The following is a 20,303-nucleotide window of genomic DNA, read 5'->3' on the forward strand; positions in this document are numbered from 1 at the left end:
TGATATTTCTCCCAGCAATCTTGATTCCAGCACGATAGTAGATTTGACTTCCCTGTGGCAACACGAGCTAGTTCCGGATGTCCCCCTCGCAACTCGAGAAGAACCCCAAGCGTCTCGCCACAGCAACTCGAGAAAAACCACAAGAATAGACTTTAGGTGAGATTAGCAACATTTCTGTTTCAGATTCTCAAGTGAAATCCCACTATCCCATTTGAAACTCGACAGGTTACTTAACATCCTTTATGTGACTCAAAAATTACACCAATATACCCAGCGCCAATCAAGAGGAACACCGAGTTTCCTGCCACAACTGAAAAAGTGCCCCATTTTCCAGTCTTTTTATCCAGATGACAGTCGATTCCCTTTCTTTTTCTTGAATGGAATCCAGACGCTCCCGGTGCACAGTACGAGGAGACCAGTAGCACTTTGAAACTCAGCCGGGTTCCAGGGTTTCAAAACACAACTGGAAAAGGTACTGATGTCCCCACCCACTCGAGGTGTTGTCTGATTCCACAGCAGATTCAAATGTAACCTCGAGTATCAATGCACAAGTCGAGTTGGGACCTGACTCCCCGAGCATTCTTGATAAAATCTCCAGGTACAAATTCAACTCGACTGTGGCCTAACACCCCTTTTTCAACTCTAGAAGAAAGCGAAGTTCCATGTCTGAACACGAGCGAGGCCTGACTCCCGAAGTGAATTTGGAGAGCAACCCCCAGCTTCCTGTCGCCACTGTAGACGAACACACAGTTGACTGACTCAAAGCTAGATGCGGCCCGATTCTTCTGTTGCACCTCAAGCCAAATCCCGAGGTTCCCCTTCCAATACGAAAGGAGACACGACATTCCTGTGACAACACGAGCGAGTTTCTGAGGTCCCCATAGCAACTCTAGAGGAACCCCAAGCTTCCTGCCGCAACTCAAGAAAAACTACCAGATTCCCTCATCAATGCGAGATGAGGAATTTTCTGCTGCAGAGTCTCAAGAGAAATCCCACGTTCCAGCTTGAAACTCGAAGAGGTACTTGACACCCTTTCTGCAACTCAGAAAGTTCCCTAACATAGACGTTCCCACTGGAGAGAAGCACCCAATTTACGGACTCAAATCTAGATGAGGCCCTATTCTGATTCCACGCCTCGAGAGTAATCCTGAAGTTCCCCTTCGAACACGAAATGAGACCTGACTTCCCTGAAGTAACACTAGTGAGTTCCTGAGGTCCCCATCGCAACTCAAGAAGAACCCCAAGCTTCCCGCTGCAACTCGTGAAAAACCATTAGATTCTGCACTCATGGTGAGAAGAGAAACATTTCCGTTGCAGATTCTAAAGAGAAATCCCACATTCCCACTTGAAACTCGACAGGATACTTAACATCCTTTATGCGACTCAAAAATTACACCGAAAACCCATCCCCAATCGAGAAGAACACCGAGTTTCTTGCCACAACTGGCAAAGTCCCCCGTTTTCCAGTCCTCTTTTCCAGATGACAGTCGATTCCTCTGCTTTGTCTGGAATGGAATCCCGACATTCTAGGCACACAGTAGGAGGAGTCCGGTACCACTTTGAAACTCTGGACAATCCCCGGGGTTTCAAAGCACAACTGGAAAAGGTTATAATGTCCCCACACAGGACATATTGTCTGATTCACTGCACAGGTTGAAAAGTATCCTCGAATTTTGAGAGCCACTCCGAGAACCCTGTTGCTACTGAAGAGGAATCCTGAGTTAAACGGACTCGGATCTAGATCCAGACCTATTACTCTGCAGCGACTCCAAAGGAATCCCATGGTAACCTTGAAATGGAAAGGCGTTCTGACATCCGAGAGACAAAACGGGAGGCTCTCTGATATTACTGTTGCAACTCGAGAGGATCACCACTCTTCCTGAAGCAACTCGAGAAAAGCCTAGAGATTCCTCTTTCAAAGCAACATGAGGCCCTTTTTTTTTTCCTGCAGCACATAGACAGAAGTCCCGAGTTCCTTCTCAAAATTCGAAATGAGGCTTGAATTCCTTGATGCAACTTAAGGGTAGCCCAGAGATACCCGTCCTGGTAAGAGGAGAAAACCGAATTTCCCCGCCACAATTTAAGAGAAGACCTGTGATCGCACCTTAGCTGAAGATAATGGGCCATTCCACTCTCAACTGAAGAGGAATCCCAACTTCCCCTAGCACCACTTGAGGAGTCCTGTCACATCTATTGACACTGGAGGGCAACCCTTTGGGTCATGTAGCAAGGTCAAAGGACTCCGAGTTCACACTCAACGAGAGAAGAGTCGTGTTGCACTTACAGCAGCTCCAGTGGAACACGGACTATCACCTCCCAACACGGTTAGAGGCATGAGTCCCCTGTCAAGCCTTTTGGAAAAAGCCCAATTTCCCCCTTGAAGAGACAGCAGACCTGGCAATCCGTTTACAAATCGGGGGCAAAGCAGAGTTCCATCCTCAACAAAGACTAGGCCTGACTCCCCAGTGTAACCTTCATAGCAACCACAAGATCTCTGTGGCCACTGGAGAGGAACACTGAGTTTACCCACTCAAGTCTAAATGTGGCCCTCATGTCCTGCAGGGACTCGGAAGGAATCCTGAGGTTTCACTTTCAACAAGACAGGAGACCTGACTTCCCTGATGCAAACCTACTGAGTCCCAGTGGTTCCCGTCGTAACTCAAGAAGACCTAGAAGCTTCAAGCCACAACTAGAGAAAAACCATGAAATTCTCCACTCCACTCGACAGTACGCCCCTTCCCCCTGCAGCGTCTTAAGAGAAATCCCACATTCACTCTTCAAAGTCGAAAGGATATTCGGTACTCTATAGGCAAATCAAGAAGTTACCTGAGATACCCGGCAAAACTCAAGAGGAGCGGCGAGGTTCCTGCCATAGCTCAAGAAGAAACCCGTGTTCCACTCGTAGTCTTGAGATGAGGATCAATTCCCCTGCTTCTTCTGGAAATTAATCCCGATGTTCCCGCTGAATCTGAAGAGGAGGCCCATCTGCCTTGAACTCAAGAGGACCCCGGGGAGTCGTGCCACAATTCGAAAAGACACCGATTTCCTCATCCGCTCGACAAAAGGATTGATTACACTGTACCAATTCAAAGAGAACCCCCGGGATCAATGAACACCATGAATGGAGGACTGAATTCCCAGATGCATCATGGAGAAAAATACCCAGGACAGAATTTCAACTAGACAGGAGGCCTCCCACCACTGTTACAACTCGAAAACATAGCGAGCTCCATGCCTCAACAAGAGACGTGGCATGACTCCCCTGTTGAAACTTCATAGGAACACTGAGATCTATGTCAGAACTGGTGAGGCACCCTGAATTTAGAGTCTCAATTTCAGGTAAAACCCCATTCCCCTGCTCGAAAGGCATCCCAAAGGCTCCTCACACCACAAAAGGATTCTGGACTTCCCAGAGACAACTTGAAAGGCTCCGTGAGGCCCCTGTTACAACTTGAGGGATCCGAAAGTTTCCTGCCCCAACTCGAGAAACACTTTGGGATTACCCCTTTCAATGAGAATTGAAGCCTGATTCCTCTGCACTGACTCGAGAGCAATCATGACCTTCCCCTTGCATCTTGACTTCCCTGAGGCAACACGACTGTCTCCCTGATTTCCCCGTCATAACTCGAAAGGAAAGCCAAACTTCCCTCCGCAACTCGCCAAAAACCATTACATGCCAAAGGCAACGTCACATGAGTCCGTTTTTTTTCTGCAGCGCCTTGAGAGCAATCCCGAGTTCTCTCTCAAGATAAGATAGGAGGCTTGAATCCATATATACCATTCAAGGGCCTCCCAGAATACCCATCTTCAATTGAGGGAAACCCCGAGTTTCCATCCACACCTCTAGAAGAGCTCCGTATTCCCCACCTCCTCAAGATATGAGCGTTCCAACCCTGCCTCAACTCAAGAGGAATCCTTTCTTATTCTCCCACTAGAAGAGGAGGCCTCTGTCTCCTACTGTATCTCGAGTGCTCTACCGCGGATCCTGCTAAAGGTTGAAAAACTCTGAGTTCCCCCTCCAATTGAAGTACGTCCTGGTGAGCTAGCAAAGCTCCAATGGAACACCTACTATCCGCTCACAACCTGATGGGAGACCTGACACCCATGCTGAGCTGATAGTAAAAGCTCTAATGAAGAGGCTGATCACGACACGAGGACTGATTCCCTTTTTACAACTCGAAAGGAAAGCAGAAATCCATGCCTCAAAACGAGATGAAACCTGACTCCCCAGTAGAACAGTCATAGTAACCCCGAGATCATTGTCGCCACTGGAGAGGACACACAGTTGACTGACTCAATGCTAGATATGACTCTATTCCTCTGCTGTGCCTCGAGAGGAATCCAGAGGTTCCCCTTCCAACACGAAAGGAGACCTTATTTCCGTGAAGAAGCACTAATGAGTTCCTGAGGTCCCGTCGCAACTCGAGAGGGATACCAAGCTTCCCACTGCATCTCGAGAAAAACAGAAAGATTCTGCCCTCAAGGCGAGATGAAGAACATTTCCCTTGCAGATTCTCAAGAGAAATCAAGAGCATTCTCGATACAATCTCCTGTACAAATTTTATTCGAATGTGGCCTTACACCCCTTTTACAACTCGAAAAGAAAGCAGAGTTCCATGTCTGAACACAAGACAAGGCCTGACTCCCCAGGTGAATTTTGAGAGCAACCCCGAGATCCCTGTCACCACAAGAGAAGAAAACATGGTTGACTGACTCAGCATTAGAAAAGGCCCTATTATTCTGCTGCGCCTCTAGAGGGATTCTGAGATTCCCCTTCCAACAAGATAGGAGACCTGACTTCCTTGGGCAACATGAGCGAGTTTTTGAGGTCCCCATCGCAAATCGAGAAGAACCCTTAGCTTCAGGCTGCAACTCGAAAAAAACCACAAGATTCTCCCCTCAATGGGAGATGAGGAACTTTTCTGCTGCACAGTCTTAAGAGAAACCCCACATTCCTGCTTGAAAATCAAACAGGTATTTACACCACTTGCTGCTGCTGCTGCTAAATCACTTCAGTGGTGTCCGACTCTGTGTGACCCCATAGATGGAAGCCCACCAGGCTCCCCCATCCCTCGGATTCTCCAGGCAAGAACACTGGATTGGGTAGCCATTTCATTCTACAATATGTGAAAGTGAAATTGAAAGTGAAGTCGCTCTGTCGTGTCCGAACCTTAGCGACCCCACGTACTGCAGCCTACCAGGCTCCTCCATCCATGGGATTTTCTTGGCAATAGTACTGGAGTGGCTTGCTATTGCCTTTTCCGTGGCACCCTTTATGCGACTCAAAAAGTTCCCTGACATAGCCGTCCCCACTCGAGAGGAGCACACAATTTACGGACTCTACTCTAAATGAGGCCCCATTCCCATACCACATCTCGAGAGTAATCCCGAAGTTCCCCTTCTAACATGAAAGGAGACATGACGTCCCAGTAGCATCACGAGAAAGTTTCTGAGGTTCCCGTCACAACTCGAGAGGGACCCCAAACTTCCCACAGCAACTCGAGAAAAACCACAAGATTCTGTCCTCTAGGCAAAATGAGGAACATTTCCGTTGCTGATTCTCAAGAGAAATCTCAAATTCCCGCTTGAAACTAGACAGGTAACTTAACATCCTTAATGTGACTGAAGAATTACACTGACATACCCAGCCCCAATCGAGAGGAACTAGGAGTTTCCTCCCACAACTGACAATGTGGCCCATTTTCCAGTCCTCTTTTCCAGATGACAGTCGAATCCCCTCCTTTGTTTGGAGTGGAATCTGGACGTTCCGGTCGTACAGTTCGAGGAGGCAGGTACCAACTTGAAACTCGGGAGGATCCCCGGGCTTTCTAAACACAATTGGAAGAGGTACCCATGTCCCCACCCACTAGAGATATTGTCTGATTCCACTGCACAGATTCAAATGTAATCTTGAGTATCAACTCACAAGATGAGTGGAGACCTGACTCCCCAAGCATTCTCAATACAATCTCCAGGTACAAATTCAACTCGACTTTGGCCTAACACTCCGTTGACGACAGGGATCTCGGGGTTGCTATGAAGGTTGTACTGGGGAGTCAGGCCTCGTCTCGATTTGAGGCATGCAATTCTACTTTCCTTTCAAGTTGTAAATGAGGAGTCAGTCCTCGTTTCGTGATCAGGAGGTTCAATAGAGCTTTTTCTATAGGCTCAGCATGGTTGTCAGGTCTCCCATCATGTTGTGAGAGGATACTAGGTGTTCCATTGGAACTGTGCTAGGTCATCAGGACCTACCGCAATTGGAGGAGGAAACCAGAGTCCTTTATCCTTGCAGCAGGATCCGCAGGAGAGCACTCTAGTTTCAATAAGAGACAGAGGCCTCCTCTTGTGGTGGGAGAGGAAGGGAGGATTCCTCTTGAGTAGAAGCAGGGGTTGAATGCTCATATCGTGAGGAGGTGAAGAATACAGGGATCTTCTAGAGGTTTGGACTGGGACTTGGGGTTTCTCTCGATTGAAGACGGGTATTCTGTGAGCCCCTTGAACTGTAAATAGGGATTCAAGCCTCCTGTCGAATCTTGAGAGACAACTTGAGATTGCACTCCAGGCGGTGCAGGAAAAAAAAGGGCCTCATGTGAGGTTGCCTGGGTCATCTCATGGTTTTTGGCGAGTTGCGGAGGGAAGTTTGGCTTTCCTTTCAAGTTATGACGGGGATCTCAGGATGACTCTCGTGTTGTCTCAGGGACTTCAAGGTGCGAGGGGAAGCTCGTGATTGTTCTCGAGTCACTGCAGAGGAATCTGGCTTCAATTCACATTGAAAGGGCTAATTCCATAGTGTTTCTTGAGTTGGGGCAGGAATCTGTCTGATCACTTGAGATGCAATAGGGGCCTCACGGAGCCTCTCAAGTTGTCTCTGGGGAGTCCCGAATCCTTTTGAGGTGTGAGGAATTTTTGGGATGCCTTTCGAGTCAGTGCAGGGGAATAGGGTCTGATCTGGGGTTCTGGCGCTAACCTCAGGGTGTCTCTCCAGTTCTGACATGGATCTCAGTGTTCCTATGAAGTTTCAACAGGGGAGTCATGTCACGTCTCTTGTTGAGGCATGAAATTCCACTCTCTTTTCGGGTTGTAAAAGGGGTGGGAGACCTCCTGTCGAGTTGAATCTCTGTCCTGAGACTTTTTCTCAATGATGCACCTGGGAAGTCTGGCCTCCCTTGGAGGTGTTATTTGATCCCGGGGGTTTCATTTGAATTGGTACAGTGGAATCAGTCCTTATGTAAAGCGGATGGGCAAATCCGTGTCTTTTTGAATTGTGGTGCAACTCCCTGGGGTCCCCTTGAGTTTCTCGGGGAGATCGGCCTCCTCTTCAGATTCAACGTGAATATAGGGATTCCTTTCCATAAGAAACAGGGAAATCGATCGAGATGATGAGTGGAAAACGGGGCTCTTCTTGAGCGGTGGCAGGAGCCTCGCTGCTACTCTTGAGTTTGGCCAGGTATCTCGGGGAACTTCTTGAGTTGCATATAGGGTGCTGAGTATCCTTTGGAGTTTGAAGAGGGAATGTGGGATTTCTTTTGAGACACTGCAGAGAAATAGGTCTGCATCTAGATTCGTGTCCATTAACTCAGGATTCCTCTCCAGTAGCAACAGGGTTCTCGGGGTTATCATCAAAATTCACCTGGGGCGTCAGGCCTCGTCTCATGTTCAGACATGGATCCCCGCTTTCTTCTCGAGTTGTAAAAGGGGTGTTAGGCCACAGTCGAGTTGAATTTGTACCTGGAGATTGTATCGAGAATGCTCAGGGAGTCAGGTCTCCACTCGTCTTGTGAGTTGATACTCGAGGATACATTTGAATCTGTGCAGTGGAATCAGAGAATATTTCGAGTGGGTAGGGACATCGGTACCTTTTCTAATTGTGTTTTGAAACCCCAAATAGCCTCCCCAGTTTCAGGGTGATACCGACCTATTGTATTGTGCAATGGGAAAGTACGGTTTCCTTTCCAAACAAAGCAGGGGAATCGAATGTCTTCTGGAAAAGAGTACTGTAAAATGGGACACTCTGCCAGTTGTGGCAGGAAACTCGCTGTTCCTCTCGAGTGGGGCCAGGTATGTTGGGGTAATTTTTGAGTCGCATAAAGGATGTTATGTAGCCTTTCGAGTTTCAAGGGGGAATGTGGGATTTCTCCTGTGAATCTGCAGCAGAAATGTTCCTCATCTCGCCTTGAGTGGAGAAAGTTGTGTTTTTACTCGAGGTGCAGCAGGATGCTTGGTGTCCCTCTCAATTTGCGACAGGTATCTCCGGAACTCACTCATGTTGCTTCAGGGAAGTCAGGTCTCCATTCATGTTGGAAGGGAAACTTCAGGATTATTCTTGAGGCGTGGAATGGGAATCTGTTCTCATCTAGAGTTGAGTCTTTAAATTGTGTGATCATCTCCAGTGGGGACAGCTATGTTGGGGAACTTTTTGAGTGTCATAAAGCATGTCAAGTTCCCATTCAATTTTCAAGTGGGAATGTGGAGTTTCTCTTGAGATTCAGCAAAGGAAATATTCCTCATCTCGCCTTGAGGGGAGAATCTTGTGGTTTTTCTCGAGTTGTGGCAGGAAGCTTGGGGTCCCTCTTGAATTGCGACGGGGACCTCAGGAAGTTGCTCATGTTGTTTCAGGGAATTCTGGTCTCCTTTCATGTTGCAAGGGGAACTATGGGATTCCTTTCGAGGCGCGGCAGCAGAATAGGGCCACATCTAGCTTTGTGTCCCTAAATTGTGTGCTCCTCTCCCATAATGACGGCTATGACAGGGAACATTTTGAGTCTCATAAATGGTGTCAAGTACCCGTTTGTGTTTCAAGCTGGGATGTGGGATTTCTCTTGAGACTCTGCAGAGGAAAAGTTACTCATCTCGCATTTCAGGGAGAATCTTGTGGTTTTTCTCGAGTTGATGCGGGAAGCTTGGGGTTCCTATAGAGTTGCAACCAGGACCTCAAGAACTCAGTCGTTTTGCCCCATGGAAGTCAGGTCTCCTTTAGTGTTGGAAGGGGAACCTTGGGATTCCTCTCGAGTGGCGGCAAAGGAATAGTGCCGCATCTAGCGTTGAGTCGGTCAACTGTGTGTTGCTCTCCATTGGTGCCTGGGATCTGGGGGTTGCTATGAAGGTTCTCCTGGGAAATCAGGCCTAGTCTCGATTTGAGGCATGGAATTGTGCTTTCGTTTCGAGTTATAAAAGTGGTGTCAGTCCTCGTGTCGTGAACAGGCGGTTCAATAGAAGTATTTCTATATGCTCAGCATGGGTGTCAGGTCTCCCATCATGTTGTGAGGGGATACTCAGTGTTCCATTGCAGCCTTGCTAAATCATCAGTACCTACCTCTATTAACGCGGCAACTCAGAGTACTTTATCCATGCAGCAGGATATGCGGAAGAGCACTCGATTTCAATAGGAGACAAAGGCTTCCTCTTGTGGTGTGAGAAGAAGGAAGGATACCTCTTGAGTTGAAGCAGGGATTGAAAGCTCATATCATGAGGAGGTGGTTAATATGGAGCTCTTCTAGAGGTGTCGATGGAAACTCCTGGTTTCTCTCGATTGAAGACTGGTATTCTGGGAGCCCCTTGAGATGTAAATAGGGATTCAAGCCTCCTTTTGAATCCTGAGAGAGAACTCTGGATTGATTTCCAGGCGCTGCACGAAAAAAGTGCCTCATGTGACATTTCCTGGGCCATCTCGTGTTTTTTGTCCAGTTGCGGAAGGAAGTTTGCTTTCCTTTTAAGTTATGACAGGGAACTCATGGAGACTCTTGTGTTGCCTCAGGGAAGTCAAGTTGTGAGGGGAAGCTTGTGATAACTCTCAAGTCACTCTAGAGGAATCATGCTTCAATTCGCATTTAAAGGGGTAATCACAGAGTGTTTCTTGAGATGGGGCAGTAATCTTTCGGATCCCTGATTTGCAACAGGGGCCTCACAGAGGCTCTCTAGTTGTCTCTGGGAAGTCCGGAATCCTTTTGAGGTGTGAGGAGTCTCTGGGATGCCTTTCGAGTCAGTGCATGTGTATAGGGTCTCATCTGGCTCTGAGGTGTTAACCTCAGGGTACCTCTCCAGTTCTGACATGAATCTCAGTGTTCCTATGAAGTTTCAACAGGGGAATCATGCTATGTCTCTTGTAAAGGCATGCAACTCCGCTATCTTTTCTAGCTGTTAAAGGGGTGGGAAGCCACCTGTCAAGTTGTATTTCTGTCCTGGGTCTTTTTCTCAGTGATGCACCTTGGATGTCAGGCCTCCCTTTGAGGTGTTAGTTGATCCCTGGGGTTCCATTTGAATCGGTACAGTGGAATCAGGACTTATACCGAGAAGATGGCGAAATCGGTGTCTTTTTGAATTGTGGCACTACTCCCCGGTGTCCTCTCGAGTTTCAAGGAGAGATCAATCTCCTCTTCAGATTCGACGGGAACATCGGGATTCCTTTCCAAATGAAGCAGGGGAATCGATCCTCATCTCGACATGACGAGTGGAAAACGGGGTTTTTCTTTTTTTTTTATCATATTGATCCACTTAGAAATATTTATTAGAGAATCATATTTTTTGTTTAAAAATTTTTTAAAGTATGGTTGATATAAATGTGTTGGTTTCAGGTGGACAACAGGGTGATTCCTTTTTGTATATATACACATATATATGTTATCATTGTTGTTTAGTCACTAAGTCATGTCTGACTCTTTCATGACCCCATGGACTGTAGCCCACCAGTCTCCTCTGTCCATGGAACTCTCCAGGCAAGAATACTGGAGTGGGCATCCATTCCCTTCTCCAGGGGATCTTCCTGACTTAGGAATTGAACCTGAGTCTCCTACTTTGCAGGTGGATTCCTTACTGTCTGAGCCACCACGGAAGCCCCTATCTATATATTCTTTTCAAGTTATTTTCAATTATAGCTTAAAGCATGCATAGTCAGTAGCTTCAGTCATGTTTGACTCCTGTGACCCTATGATCATACCTTTATTGTAACCCAACAGGGTCCTCCGTCCAAGGAATTTCCAAGACAGGAATCCTGGAGTGGGTTGTTGTGCTCTCCTCCAGGGGATTGTCCCAACCCAGCGACTGGACCCTCTTCTCTTTCGTCTCCTGTATTGGCAGGTGGATTCTTTACCACTAGCGCCACCTGGGAAGCTACTTATAGTTTATTTGTTGTTCTTGATGTTGTTGTTCAGTCGCCAATCCAACTCTTTCAAACCCATGAACTGCAGCCCTCACCATCTCCTGAAGTTTGCCCAAGTTCATGTCCATTTCATTGTTGATGGCTTCCAGCCATCTCATCCTTTGACTCTCTCTTTTTCTCTGCCCTCAATCTTTCCCAGTATCAGGGATTTTTCTAATGTTTGCATTATATTCCAAACATACTGAAGTTTCAGCTTCAGCATCAGTCCTTCCAACATGTATTTAGGTTTGAGTTCTCTTAAGATTGACTGATTTGATATCCTTGCTGCCCAAGTGACTCTTTAAGAGTCTTCTTCAGCACACAGTTTGAAGGCATCAATTCCTCAGCACGTTGCCTTCTTTACGGTCCAGCTCTCACAACCATATGTGACCATTGGGAAGACAATTGCCTTGACTGGACGGACGTTTGTCGACAGAGTAATGTCTCTCTTGGCTTTTCAACACTGTTTAGGTTTGTTACAGCTTTCCTGCTAAGAAGGAAATGTCTTCGGATTTCTTGGCTGCAGTCAATACTTGCAGTGATCAGTTCAGTTCAGTTCAGTTCAGTTCATTTCAGTCGCTCAGTCGTGACCGACTTTTTGCAACCTCTTGAATCACAGCATGCCAGGCCTCCCTGTCCATCACCAACTCCCGGAGTTCACACAAAGTCATGTCCATCGAGTTGGTGATGCCATCCAGCCATCTCATTCTCTGTCGTCCCCTTCTCCTATCGCCCCCAATCCTTCCCAGCATCAGAGTCTTTTCCAGTGAGTCAAATTTTCGCATGAGGTGGGCACCCAGTCCTTCCAGTGGGCACCCAGGATTGATCTCCTTTAGAATGGACTGGTTGGATCTCCTTGCAGTCCAAGGGACTCTCAAGAGTCTTCTCCAGCACCACAGTTCGAAAGCATCAATTCTTCGGTGATCAGCTTTCTTCACAGCCCAACTCTCACATCCAAATGTGACCACTGGAAAAACCATAGCCTTGACGAGACAGACCTTTGTTGGCAAAGTAATGTCTCTGCTTTTTAATATACTATCTAGGTTAGTCATAACTTTCCTTCCAAGGAGTAAGCATCTTTTTATTTCATGGCTGCAATCAGCATCTGCAATGATTTTGGAGACCAAAAAAAAAAAAAGTCTGACACTGTTCCCACTGTTTTCCCATCTATTTCCCATGAAGTGATGGTACCAGATGCCATGATCTTTGTTTTCTGAATGTTGAGCTTCAGGTGATTAAAAGATATTAAATACAGTTCTCTGTGCTGTAAAAAGACAAAAACGACTCACAAGGGATCCTTGTGGTGGCAAAAAAGTTCTGAGCTGTGGCAGTAAGCTCGCTGATCCTCCCGAGTTGGCGTGGTGTCTCAGGGAAATTCTTGAGTTGCGTATAGGGTGCTGAGTATCCTTTAGAGTTTGAAGAGAGAATGTGGGATTTCTCTTGAGAATCTACAATGGAAATGTTCCTCATCTTGCCTTGAGGGCAGAATCTTTTTTTTTCCTCTCCAGTTGCGGCGGGAAGCTTGGGGTGCCTCTTGAGTTGCGAATAGGACCTATGGAACTCGCTCGTGTTGTGTCAGGGAAGTCAGGTCTCCTTTCGTGTTGGAAGGTGAACCTTGGGATTCCTTTTGAGGAGCGGCATAAGTATAGGGGCGCATCTACCGTTGTGTACATAAATTGGGTCCTACTCTTCATTGGGGACGGCTATGTCATGGAAGTTTTTGAGTCGCATAAAGGGTGTCAAGTACCCGTTCGAGTTTCAAGCAGGAATGTGGGATTTCTCCTGAGACCCTGCAGTGGAAAATTTCCTCACCTCGCATTGAGGGGAGAATCTTGTGGTTTTTCTCGAGTTTCAATGGGAAGCTTAGGGTTCTTCTCGAGTTGCAACGGGGACCTCAGGAAGTCACTCGTGTTGCCCCAGGGAAGTCACGTCTCCTATCGTGTTGGAAGGTGAACCTTGGGATTCCTCTCGAGGAGCAGAAGAAGAATCGGGCCGTATTTAGCGTTGACTCATTCAACTGTGTTCCTCTCTATTTGCGACAGGGATCTTGGGATACTCTCAAAATTCACCTGGGGAGTCAGGCCTCGTCTCGTGTTCAGACATGGAACTCCACTTTTTCTCGAGTTGTAAAAGGGGTGTTACGCTACAGTCGATTTGAATTTGTACCTGGAGATTGTATCGAGAAATCTCAGGGAGTCAGGTCTCCACTCGTCTTGTGATTTGATACTCGAGGATACATTTCAATCTGTGCAGCGGAATCAGACAATATCTCGAGTGGGTGGGGACATTGGTACCTTTTCAAATTGTGTTTTGAAACCCCGGGGATCCCCACGAGTTCCAACGTGGTACCGGCCTCCTCATACTCTGTGACGGGTACGTCCAGATTCCATTAAGACAAATCAGGGGAATAGACTGTCATCTGGAAAACGGAGCACTTTGTCAGTTGTGGCAGGAAGCTCGGTGTTCCTCTCGATTGGGGCTGGGTATATAGGTGTAATTTTTGAGTTGCATAAAGGATGTTAAATACCCTGTCTTAAGCAGGAATGTCGGATTTCTCTTGAGAATCTGCAATGGAAATGTTCCTCATCTCGCCTTGAGGGTAGAATCTTGTGGGTTTTCTCGAATTGCGGCGGGAAGCTTGGGGTTCCTCTCAAGTTGTGACGCGGACGTCAGGAACTCGCTAGTGATGTCCCAGGGAAGTCAGGTCTCCTTTGGTGTTGGAAGGGGAAACTCGGGATTCCTCTCGAGGCGCAGCCGGGGAATAGTGCCGCATCTAGAATTGTGTATGTAAATTGTGTGCTCCTCTTCCGTGGGGATGGCTATGTCGGGGATGTTTTTGCATCACATAAAGGGTTTCAAGTTCCCGATTGAGTTTCCAGCTGGAATGTGGGATTTCCCTTGAGACTCTGCAGCAGGAAAATTTCCTCACCTCGCATTGAATTGGGAATGTTGTGGTTTTTCTCGAGTTGCAGCGAGAAACATTGGTTTCCTCTCGAGTTGTGACGGGGACCTCAGGAACTCTCTCGTGTTGTCCCAGGGAAGTCAGGTTTCCTTTAGTGTTGAAAGGGGAACATAGGGATTCCTCTCGAGGCGTGGCAGAGGAATAGGGTCGCATCTAGCTTTGTGTACATAAATTGTCTGCTCCTCTTCATGGTGACGGCTATGTCCGGGACGTTTTTGAGTCGCATAAATTGTTAAAGTTAGTTTTCGGGTTTCAAGCGGGAATGTGGGATTTCTCTTGAGGCTCTGTAGGAGAAAAATTCCTCATCTCACATTGAAGGGGGAATCTTATGGTTTTTCCCCAGTTGCTGCAGTCAGCATGGGGTTCTTCTCGAGTTGCGATGGTGACCTTACGAAGTTGCTCGTGTGGCCCCAGTTAAGTCAGGTATCCTATCGTGTTGGAAGGGGAACCTCGGGATTCCTCTCGAGGCACAGCAGAGAAATAGGGCCACATCTAGAGTTGAGTTGGTCAACTGTGTGTTCCTCTCCAGTCCGACAGGGATCTCCGGGTTGCTCTCACAATTCACCTGGGGAGTATGGCCTTGTCTCGTGTTCAGACATGGAACTCCGCTATCTTCTCCAGTTGTAAAAGGGGTATTAGGCCACAGTCGAGTTGAATTTGTACCTCGCGATTGTATCGAGAATGCTCGGGGACACATGTCTCCACTTGTCTTGTGACTTGATACTCGAGGATACATTTGACCTGTGCTATGGAATCAGACAATATCTCGAGTGGGTGCGGGCATTGGTCACTTTTCCAACTGTGTTTTGAAACCCAGGGTATCCTGCCAAATTTCAAGGTGGTACCAGCCTCATCATACTGTGTGAGGGGAATGTCCAGATTCCATTCCAGACCAAGCAGGGGAATCAACAGTCATCTGGAAAAGAGGACTGCAAAACGGGACACTTTGTCCGTTATGCAGGAACCTCGGTGTTCCTCTCGATTGGAGCTGGGAATGTCCGTGTAATTTTTGAGTTGCCTAAAGGAGGTTAAGTAACCTGTCGATTTTCAACCAGGAATGTGGGACTTCTCTTAATAATCTGCAACGGAAATGTTTCTCATCTCGCCTTGAGGGCAGAATCTTGTGGTTTTTCTCGAGTTGCGGCGGGAAGCTTGGGTACCTCTCGAGTTGCAACGGGGACATCAGGAACTCCCTCGTGTTACTTCAGGAAAGTCAGGTCTCCTTTCGTGTTGGAATAGGAACTTCGAGTTTACTCTCGAGGCATTGAATGGGAATAGGGCCTCATTTAGAGTTGATTCCGTAAATTGTGTGTTCCTCTCCCGTGGGGACGGCTATGTCAGGAAACTTTTTGAGTCACATAAAGTGTGTCAAGTACCCGTTCGAGTTTCAGGTGGGAATATGGGATTCCTGTTGAGATTCTGCAGAGGAAAGTTTCCTCATCTCCCTTTGAGTAGAGGATCTTCTGTTTTTTCTCGTGTATCTGAGGGAAGATTGGGGTTCTTCTCGAGTTGCAACGGGGACCTTGGAAACTCACTTGTGTTGTCCCAGGGAAGTCAGGTCTCGTTTCATCTTGGAATGGGAACCTCGGGATTACTCTTGAGGTGCAGCAGAGGAATAGGGCCACATCTAGTGTTGGGTACGTAAATTGTGTGCTCCTCTTCAGTGGGGACGGCTATATCGTGGAAGTTTTCGAGTTCCGTAAAGGTGGTCAAGTACCAGTTTGAGTTTCAAGCCGGAATGTGTGATTTCTGTTGAGGCTCTGCCCCAGAAAACTTCCTCATCTCACATTGAGGAGAGAATCTTGTGGTTTTTCTTGAAAAGCTGCGAGAAGATTGGGGTTCTCCTCAAGTTGCAATGGGGACGTCAGGAACTCTCTCGTTTTGCCCCAGGGAAGTCAGGTCTCATATCATGTTGGAAGGGGAAACTTGGGATTCCTCTCGAGGTTCAGCCTAGGATTAGGGCTGCATCTAGCTTTGAGTCTGTCAACTATGTTTTCTTCTCCAGTGGCAACAGGCATCTTGGGGTTGCACTCAAAATTCACCTGGGGAGTCAGGCCTCGTCTACTGTTCAGACATGGAACTCTGCTTTCTTTTCGAGATGTAAATGGGGTGTTAGGCCACAATCGAGTTGAATTTGTACCTGGAGATTGTATCGAGAATGCTTGGGGAGTCAGGTCTCCAATCGTCTTGTGAGTTGGTACTCAAGGATACATTTGATCTGTGCAGTGGAATCAGACAATATCTCGAGGGGTGGGGACATCGGTACCTTTTCCAATTGTGTTTTGAAACCACGGATTTCCTGCCGAAATTTACGGTGGTACAGGCCTCCTCGTACTGTTTGAAAGGAAAGTCCGAATTCCAATCCATTCCATACAAAGCAGGGGAATCGACTCTCATCTGGAAAAGGGAACTGGAAAATGGGGCACTTTGAAGTTGTGGCAGGAACTCGGTGTTCCTCTCTATTGGGGCTGGGTATGTCAGTGTAATTTTTGAGTCGCATAAAGAATGTTAAGTAAAATGTCTCATTTCAAACGGGAATGTGGGATTTCTCTTGAGAATCTGCAACGGAAATGTTACTCATCTTGCCTTGAGGGCAGAATCTTGTGGTTTTACTCTAGGTGAGGCGGGAATCATGGGGTTCCGCTCGAGTTGCGATGCGGAACTCAGGAAATTGCTGGTTTTTCCCCAGGGAATTCAAGTCTCCTTTCATGTTGGAAGAGGAACCGAGCAATTCCTCGTGAGGCGCAGCAGAGGAATAGGCCCGTATCTAGCGTTTTGGATTTAAATTGTGTGCTTTTCTTTAGTGAGGACGGCTATGTGGGGAAGATTTTGAGTCGCATAAAGGGTGTCAAGTACCAGTTCGAGGTTAAAGTGGTAATGTGGGATTTCTCTTGGGACTCTGCCGTGGAAAATTTCTTCATCACGCATTGAGGGGAGAATCTTGTGCTGTTTCTCGAGTTACGGCGGGAAGCTTGGGGTTCTTCTCGAGTTGAGACAGGGACCTCAGGAAATCGCTGGTTTCTCCCCAGGGAATTCAAGTCTCCTATCGTGTTGGAAGGGGAACCTAGGGATGCCTCTCGAGGCGCCTCAGAGGAATAGGGCCGCATCTAGCGTTGAGTTGGTCAACTGCGTGTTCCTCTCCAGTGGCAACAGGGATCTCTGGATAGTTCTCAGAATTCACCTGCGAAGTCAGGCCTCATCTAGTGTTCAGACATGGGACTCTGCTTTCTTCTCGAGTTGTAAAAGGTGTTTTAGGCCACAGTCGAGTTGAATTTGTACCTGGAGATTGTATCAAGAATCCTCAAGGAGTCAGGTCTCCACTCGTCTTGTGAGTTGATAGTCGAGGATACATTTGAATCTGTGCAGTGGAATCAGAGAATATTTCGATTGGGTGGGGGCAACGGTACCTTTTGCAATTGTGTTTGAAAACTTAGGGATGTTCCCGAGTTTCAATGGCGTACCGGCCTCCTCTGACTGTGCGACGGCCACGTCCGTATTCCTTTCGAGAAAAAGCAGGGGAATCGACTGTCATCTGAAATAGAAGACTGGAAAACGGGGCAGTTTGTCAGTGGTGGCAGGAAACTCGATGTTCCTCTCAATTGGGGCTGGGTATGTTGGTGTAATTTTTCAGTCGCATAAATGATGTTAAGTAACCTGTCGAGTTTCAGGCGGGAATGTGGGATTTCTCTTGAGACTCTGCAACAGAAATATTCCTCATAATGCCTTAAAGGCAGAATCTTGTGGCTTTTCTCGAGTTGCGGCCGGAAGCTTAGTGTCCCTCTCGAGTTGCGACGGGGAACTCAGGTACTCACTCATGTTGCTTCAGGGAAGTCAGGTCTCCTTTCATGTTGGAAGGGCAACTTCGGGATTCCTCTCGAGTCATGGAATGGGAATAGGTCCTCATCTGGAGTTGTGTATGTATATTGTGTGCTCCTCTTCAGTGGGGACGGCTATTTTGGGGAAGGTTTTGAGTTGCATAAAGGTGTCAAGTACCAGTTCAGGTTTCAAGCGGGAATGTGGGATTTTTCTTGGGACTCTGAAGCGGAAAACTTCCTCATCTCACATTGAGGGATTAATCTTGTGTTGTTTATCGAGTTTCAGCGGGAAGCTTGGGGTTCTTCTCAAGTTGCGAAGGAGAAGTAAGGAACTCGTTCGTGTTTTCCCAAGGAAGTCAGGTGTCCTTCAGTGTTGGAAGGGGAACCTCGGTATTTCTCTTGAGGCACAGCAGAGTAATAGGGTCGCATCTTTCGTTGAGTCGGTCAACTGTGTGTTCCCCTCCAGTGGTGACAGGAATCTCGGGCTTTCTCTAAAATTTCGGCTTGGGAGTCAGGCCTAGTCTAGGGTTCAAATATGGAACTCCGCTTTCTTCTCAAGATATAAAAGTGGTGTTAGGCCACATTCGAGTGGAATTTGCCCTGGAGTTTATATCGAGAATGCTTGGGAGACAGGTCTCCACTGACCTTGTGAGTTGATACTCGAGAATACATTTGACCTGTGCTGTGGAATCAGACAAAATCTCCAGTGGGTGCAGAAATCGGTCACTTTTCCAATTGTGTTTTGAAACCCCGGGGATCCTGCAGAGTTTCAAGGTGGTACCCGCTCCTTCTACTCTACGATGGGAACATCCAGATTCCATTCCAGACAAAGTAGGGGAATTGACAGTCATCTGGAAAAGAGGACTGTAAAACGGGACACTTTGTCCATTGTGGCAGGAAGCTCGGTGTTCCTCTCGATTGGGGCTGGAAATGTTGGTGTAATTTTTGAGTCGCCTAAAGGAGGTTAAGTAACCTGTCGAGTTTCAACCGGGAATTTGGGACTTCTCTTAATAATCTGCAACGGAAATGTTCCTCATCTCGCCTTGAGGGCAGAATCTTGTGGTTTTTCTCGAGTTGTGGAGGGAAGCTTGGGGTACCTCTTGAGTTGTGACGGGGACCTCAGGGAACTCGTTTGTGTTGCCCCACGGAAGTCAGGTCTCCTATCGTGTTGGAAGGGGAACCTCGGGATTTCTCTCAGGGCACCTTAGAGGAATAGGGCCGCATCGAGCGTTGAGTCCGTCAATTGCGTGTTCCTCTCCAGTGGTGACAGGGATCTCTGGATTGTTCTCAAAATTCACCTGCGAAGTCAGGCCTCGTCTAGTGTTCAGACAAGGGACTTCACTTTCTTCTCGAGTTGTAAAAGGTGTTTTAGGCCACAGTCAAGTTGAATTTGTACCTGGATATTGTAACGAGAATCCTCTAGGAGTCAGGTCTCCATTCGTCTTGTGAGTTGATAGTCGAGGATACATTTGAATCTGCGCAGTGGAATCAGAGAATATTTCGAGTGGGTGGGGACATCGGTACCTTTTCCAATTGTGTTTGAAAACCTGGGGATGCTCCCGGGTTTCAAGGGCGTACCGGCCTCTTCTGACCTTGCTACGGCCACATCGTGATTCCTTTCTAGAAAAAGCACGGGAATAGACTGTCATCTGGAATAGAAGACTGGAAAACGGGGCACTTTGTCAGAGGTGGCAGGAAACTCGGTGTTCCACTCTATTGGGGCTGGGTATGTCGGTGTAATTTTTGAGTCGCATAAAAGATGATAAGAACCTCGACCTTAAATAAGGAATGTGGAAAAAAAAATAAATAAGGAATGTGGGATTTCTCTTGAGAATCTATAACAGAAATATTCCTCATCTCGCCTTGAGGGCAGAATCTTGTGGTTTATCTCGAGTTGCAGCAGGAAGTTTTGGCTCCCTCTCGAGTTTCTACGGGGACCTCAGGAACTCGCTTCTGTTGCTTCAGGGAAGTGAGTTCCCCTTTTGTGTTGGACGTGAACTTCGTTATTACTCTCGAGGAGTGGAATGAGAATAGGGCGTCATCCATATTTGAGTGGGAAATTTTATGCTCCTGTACAGTGGGGAATTCTATGTCAGGGAATGTCTTGAGTCGCATAAAGGGTGTCAAGTACCCGTTGTTATTTCCAGCGGGAATGTGGGATTTCTCTTGAGACTCTGCAGGGGAAATTTTCCTCATCTCGCCCTGAGTGCATAATATTGTGGTTTTCTCGAGTTGCGGTGGAAACTTGGGGTCCTTCTCAGATTTCCACGGGGAGCTCAGGGACTCGCTCGTGTTGTCCCAGGGATGTCAGGTCTCCTATCGTGTTCGAAGGGGTAACTCAGGATTCCGCTTGAGGCACAGAAGAGGAATAGGGCCGGATCTAGCCTTGTGT

Source organism: Moschus berezovskii, chromosome 15 (genome assembly GCF_049115385.1).
Source record: "Moschus berezovskii isolate FMDL1 chromosome 15, NW_MosBer_1.0, whole genome shotgun sequence".
NCBI classification, from domain to species: domain Eukaryota; kingdom Metazoa; phylum Chordata; class Mammalia; order Artiodactyla; family Moschidae; genus Moschus; species Moschus berezovskii.